This window comes from Podarcis pityusensis, assembly GCF_964106645.2.
Source record: "Podarcis pityusensis genome assembly, chromosome: 1".
NCBI lineage: Eukaryota > Metazoa > Chordata > Lepidosauria > Squamata > Lacertidae > Podarcis > Podarcis pityusensis.
In genome coordinates this window covers 69,826,386-69,833,070 of record NC_138028.1, presented here as the reverse complement: position 1 = coordinate 69,833,070, position 6,685 = coordinate 69,826,386, and the positions used below count along the sequence as shown (strand labels likewise).

Here is a 6,685-nt window from a genome sequence, read left to right as displayed (position 1 = left end):
CACACGTGCAAGTCATTTAAGGCAGCTTTGGGTGCATGCTTATCGCACCAAACTCAGTGCTGCTTGGATGTGATACTGGAAATAGGATAAACAAATGGAACTTATACCAAAGCGTTCAGTATGCCAGCCAATATTCCAGTGTTCCAGCCAGCCAGCCAGCCTTTTTCACAATATTCCATTCCATTTCACCTCACTCAGTTTTCCACCCTGTTTCCAGGTGGAAGCAATCCCAGAAGTGCTTGCTTTTAGCACCAAATTTAAAAGCCCCACTTGCAGAGGAAGCGCAATCAAAGGCTTCCAATTGTTCCTTATAACCATGGCTTTACCTGCCACACAGGTGGTAGGACACCCCATGTGGGGCAGATGGGTAGGGCTGGTGAAAAACTGGCTTATGGCCCAAATTAGGGCCTCTGAACATTCCCCAGGGAGATTTGCCTGGTGCCTTCGTTACATATCTTTAAGTGCCAAGCAAAACCATTCTTCTCCTCCCAGGTCTTTGGCTAATTATACCATCTTTCCCCCTTCCAGATTATGTGTGGCAGTGTGTGTGTGTGTGTGTGAGAGAGAGAGAGAGAGAGAGAGAGAGAGAGAGAGAGAGAGAGATTGTTTTGTTTGTGTGTATGTATAAGTGTTTTTGTGTTTTTATATTGTAAACTGCCCTGTGATCACCAGTAGAAGGGTGATATGTTAATTTAATAATGATGATAATATTAATAATGATAATATTATGAAATTTGGGCTACGGGCCGGAGGTTTCCCATTCCTGACATATGAATGTTAAGAGTAATTTCATGGAGCCAGCCTCGCAATGTATCATGATCACACCTTTAGTTTTGATCCTGTTCCCACCCTTGCCAAGGCAAGGAATTGTTCTCATCCAGTCCAATATCAAGGCCAGACATGGGTCTAGTGCAGCCAGTGCCACACCTGCAGGTGTATAGGAAGGGTAGAGCAGTGTATCATCAATGTACAGTGGTACCTCAGGTTAAGAACTTAATTCATTCCGGAGGTCTGTTCTTAACGTGAAACTGTTCTTAACCTGAGGTACCACTTTAGCTAATGGGGTCTCCCGCTGCCGCCGCGCCGCCGGAGCACAATTTATGTTCTCATCCTGAAGCAAAGTTCCTAACCCGAGGTACTATTTCTGGGTTAGCAGAGTCTGTAACCTGAAGCATCTGTAACCTGAAGCGTCTGTAACCCGAGGTACCAGTGTACACGTTTTCTTGACAGTGCACTCCAAAATTCCAGATGACTCCTGCCAGCAGTTTCATGTAGTTGTTAAGCAGCATGGGGGATAAAATCGAACCCTGCAGAACCCCACACAGGGCTGAACAAAACTCCCTCTGAAGATGGTCATCCAAGTAGAGTTGGAACTACCGCAAGGCTTGGAATTATACTCTCATTCAGACACCAAAAGGCCAAAATGCAACTGCGGCCTAGCAGTTTAAACACAGGAGAGGTTTGTCCTGTCCCCTTTTCTTTTTAGAATAGCCCATTATGTAATGAATCTTTACAAGCATACAGAACTCTGAGGGTAAAAGCAATCTCTTTTTCACCTTTGGAGGTGTTTGGCACTTAGCCAGTTGATTAAATAAAGATGCTTTGTTTGTTCACCTCATCTCTGGGCTAAGGGAGAGAAAACAGAGAGCAAAAACAAAGCCCTCCCCCTAAATGGATGCTGTCTCTTTTATGTAATAGAAAGGAAGAGCTATAGGACAGAAGCCTTGCATCTCGTCTCGCATTAGCAAAGGTTCAATAAGCTCTTATTCGCAGCAGGACTAGTGGCTATATCAAAGCTGAGGTAGAGGAGTGCTATGAAAATGCAATCCTTCTTTTTGAGTACTGCTCAAGGGTAAATGTGTCATCTGTTTCAGCATGCAAATAAAGAAGAATTTGGTGGCCCTGAAGTTTTGCATCATCCATAGAAAAGCTTTTCTAATTGCATTACAGGCCACAGTGGTATTAAAAACAGTCAAATACAATAAATCTTGGTGTAGTAATGGAGCTAGGTAGGTAATCTTACACTTTACGAAAATCATTTTTAAATTTATTTTTAATACATTAAGAAATAGTACAAAATATTGTGCTAAGTGCATAAAATAAACCTCATGCTTTCTCAACAATTACTATATGCATATTTAAAGATGGTGCAATGATTTGCATCATAAATACCTTCTATCTTGTATTGAGAAGAATGTAGATATAAAAATGTAGATGTGTGTGTGTGTCCACACACACACACACACACACACACACACACACAGTTGCACACCACCCCAATCCCCAAACAGTGCGAGATTCCAAGGGTTCCAGGCATTTACCCAGGGTTCAGTTTCCTTGGAATGAGGTACAGCAGAGAGAAGTAGAAAATGGTGTCCCTTAAGGATTGGTATTGGGAGCTGTGCTTTTTAACTTATTTGCAAATAATATTGAGTTAGGAGCAGGCAGTGAGGTGGCCAAGTTTGCAGATGACCTAAATTGTTCAGGACTGTTAAAGTAAAAAAAGATTGCGAAGAGCTCCAAAAGGACCTCTCCAAACTGAGTGAATAGGCAATAAAATGGCAAATGCAATTCAGTGTAAACAAGAGTAAAGTGAATGCATGTGCAGCAAAAATATCTTAATTTTACATACATGCTCATGGGGTCTGAACTGGTGGTGTCGGACCAGGAGTGAGATCTTGGGGTCATAGTATATAGCTCAATGAAGATGTCAACCCAGTGTGTGGTGGTCATGACAAAGCCAAATTCTATTCTAGGCATCATTAGGAAAGGAAAGAAAAATAAAAATGTCAATATAATAATTGTTGTTGTTGTTGTTGTTGTTGTTTAGTCGTTTAGTCGTGTCCGACTCTTCGTAACCCCATGGACCAGAGCACGCCAGGCACTCCTGTCTTCCACTGCCTCCCACAGTTTGGTCAAACTCATGCTGGTAGCTTCGAGAACACTATCCAACCATCTCGTCCTCTGTCATCCCCTTCTCCTTGTGCCCTCAATCTTTCCCAACATCAGGGTCTTTTCCAGGGAGTCTTCTCTTCTCATGAGGTGGCCAAAGTATTGGAGCCTCAGCTTCAGGATCTGTCCTTCCAGTGAGCACTCAGGGCTGATTTCCTTAAGAATGGATAGGTTTGATCTTCTTGCAGTCCATGGGACTCTCAAGAGTCTCCTCCAGCACCAGAATTCAAAAGCATCAATTCTTCGGTGATCAGCCTTCTTTATGGTCCAGCTCTCACTTCCATATATCACTACTGGGATAATGCTGTTATGCAAATATATGGTGTGACCTTATTTGGTGTACAGTTCTGATCCCCTCATATCTTAGAGGATATTTTAGAGATGGCAAAGGTTCAGAAAGGGGCAACTAAACTAATCAAGGGGCTGACTCCTCTGTGAAGAAAGGTTGTACGCTTGAGACTTTTTAGCTTGGAGAAATAGCAAGTAATAGGTGACATGGTAGAAATTTATAAAATTATGCAAGGCATGGAGAAAAACACTAGAGAAAGTTTCTCACCCTCATAACACTAGAACTTGTGGCCATCCAATGAAGCTGAATGTTGGAAAATTTAGGACAGATAATAGAAAGTACCTATAAATGCAGCACATGGTCCAACTATAGAACTCACTCCCCCCAGAGGCACTGATGGCCGCCAAGCAGGATGGCTTTAAAAGAGGGTTGACAAATTCATGGTGGAGGAGGCTGTCAATGGCTGCTAGTCATGATGGCTATGCTCTACCTCCACAGCTGGAAGCAGCCTGGGCTTCTGAATACCAGTTGCTGGAAACAACAGGAGGGTAGAGGGCCCTTTTGATCATGTTCTGCTCCCCGGTTTCCCATAGGAATCTGATTGGCCACTCTGAGAAGAGGATGCTGGACTAGATAGGCCATTGGTCTGATCCAGCAGGCTATTCTTATGTCATGTTATGTTATGTTTAACCAGTTATCATTGTACTGAATTTGTAGCTTTTTTTGGACCTAGTATCGAAGAAACCTCAATAGTCTTTGTTTTCTTTACTTAGGTTCTTAAACTAGAAAGAAAGAGTCCTGCTGGATCAGGCCAAAGGTTCATCCATCCAACAGACAAGTTACCATGGAAACTAAAGAACTTTGGGAAATGAAAACTGTTGTGGGGAAAGATCTTCCTAAGGTGACTTTCACATTAGCCCCTTTACACTAGAATTGCCATCCTTTGTGCTCTCACTTTTTTATGGGGCATCCAGATAACACCATTGTCAGCCTGTGCATTCCAGTATCTTCTGTGTTTTTTGACACAGGTTTTTCATGGTAAAACACAGTTGCAACAGCAGCCTATCTAACATGAACAGGAAAGGACTATGGAGGCTTTTAGGGGTCATACTTTTAAACCTTTCCTAGACCCTTTTATTTCTTCCTGATTAGTGTAACTAGAATTAATTATCCCTTGAATGGCTGCTGTTAATTGTCCCTATGCCAGTTTCTGTTCTTGTGGGGATTGGAGGCTTCAATTATTGGCTTCCTTTCCATTTTATATAGTCAAGTAGTTCTGTTTGGCTAAATTACCCACACCACAAGGATAGGACATAACAGAGAGTTAACAAAGGGACCATTAGTAGGCTATTTCCAAATAATCTTTGCTCCTCAGAAAGCAATAAAGCTGGATGAACTTTCAAGGAAGACAATGGTAGCTAAAATTGCAGAGAATATTTGATTAAGAGGACTTCCTTGGGAATATATGGGAAGTCAAACCTAGACTAATTGTTTGTGTGGAACCTTTTGTTTTTGTTCCACTTCTTGATAATTGTGGAAAAGCAATGCTTTGGCAGCACCATTAGGCTCTAGTGTAGAAGCAACCTAAAACTGGAGGTTGTTACTCCAGATAGCCTTGCCCTGCACAGAATGGTCTAATCCTAAATACAATCAATTACAGCTGCTAGCCCCATACCCAATCCTCCGAAATTGTCTGTGCTTGTACACAAAGCCTTCCATCAGTATTGGCATAATCAAGTACTGCTGCTGTATTCTATTTATTTCAATGGAGTTTGCCCAGGAGAGCCATATGAGCCTCACTGACATGAAAGGAAGTTGTACACAGCAAGTGTTTGGTGAACTGCACTAGGGGTTGCCAGCTAAACTGGGAAAAATATAGGCTAATGTGTTTCTGTACCTTTAGTTGCAGGTTGATCTGCAGGAATCGGCTGCTGGAGCTTTTCATGATGTGGAGATAAATGCCTTCACCCGATAACACCTGCCGATAAAACCACTGCTAAAGGTTTTACCACCACAGGGGTAAGTTCAAAACCTGGCAGCTCTAATTGCAACCCCTATCAACACATCTAGGACAAGGACAGTGTATTCCTTTGTCTTGGATGAAGCTTAACAGTTACCTTCTCACATCAATGAGATCGTAAGCACGGGCCTGTCTATTATTTATTAGGACCATTAGAAATGCTGGATAATTGATGACCTTCACTTCACTTCAGGAGTCCCCTCCATGCCACTTGAGACTAAATGGTCCCACAAGAACCTGCCCAGGTACTGGAAGTTGGTGAAACTGTTATTCCGTTGAGGGACCTTTTCTAAAAAAATGAGAGATGTGGCCTATCCAGTTTTTTAACTCTAAAATTTCAGATGTTAAAATTAACTGGAAAATTGAGTACGGACAACTCATTCCGCTCCATGAAACGTTCCATGTGGCATTCAAAATTGTGATGATTGCTACAGCAACAGCAGGGAGCTCAGTATCTTATAGAACTAGTTTTTAAGCTGGATGCCACTAGCATTTTCCAGACTGTAAACTTAGGCCTACCTGTAAGCAAGTTCCTTTGGAAGTAAATAAATGGATAGACAAGGCTGGATGGGTATCCAGGAAACTTTCTATGGAACAGACTCAGCTGGAAAAAAAGAGAACAAATTTTGTTGCTACTTTGAGCTCAGTTTTGTGGCTGAATTTTTGAAAGACCCTGCTGCCTGGGAAAAGTTATTTTTGAATTATTATGAGCTTGCATTTGCCTGCATTACTTGTTTATTAAATGGTTTGTTTTTGCTTTACTTATATGCTGTTGTACTTTTGGATACAGTTATATTGAGGGAAATGTTGCTTGCTTATTCTTATTATTGTGAGCTGCTTTGAGCTCAAGATCATTGTTTGAATAGCAGCATGCAAATATTAAATCAAAATCAAATCAAAGGTCAGTCCTGGAATATGATCCTTCCTCCTCACTGGTCTTGGGTGGTAGACCTCTCTTTGCTTATAGACACAGCCCATTCTCCTAATATAAAGCTAAGTGTCTTTTACGTTAGCCCTTTCCACTGGAATTGCAGTGTGTATAAACCCTCATTTTTGCCCCTTTCTCAATTTGATTCCAGTACGCATGTTAAAAATGCAGGCTTGTTTGTAGCTAAATTGATAACGCTGTAAATAAAGGTCCTGTTCATGTATTTACACACGTGCATTGAAAGGGGGATGAGGCTGCTCTGCTCTTCTTGTGTGCCCAGAGTCCTAGTGAGGATGTCTGAAGAGGAATCCCTACTTGAGAGCAGCTGTAGGATTTCCTCTTTGCGTGTGCACACTTGATGTTCAGAGGTCAGGTGTGTGTGGGGGGGGGGGGTGGCTAGGGCCAGCAGCACAGCCCCACTTCTAATTCAGTGCTTCAGTGCCCAACCTGTGTATAACACATTGGGAGGGCAAAAGTAAGGATTTGCAATCCAGGA

The 6,685-nt window shown here is 42.1% G+C and overlaps 1 long non-coding RNA gene across 16 annotated transcripts in view; it reads left to right on the top strand.

Moving 5' to 3' along the window:
- LOC308481288 overlaps positions 1-6,685 on the top strand; it is a 51,496-nt gene that overhangs the window by 40,606 nt on the left and 4,205 nt on the right. For 12 of the 16 annotated variants that reach the window (XR_013988546.1, XR_013988547.1, XR_013988548.1 and 9 more), the window contains 2 exons: positions 4,015-4,142; positions 5,145-5,260. This is a non-coding gene — a long non-coding RNA (uncharacterized lncRNA). The other 4 variants (XR_013988555.1, XR_013988557.1, XR_013988559.1 and 1 more) reach the window with 3 other exon arrangements.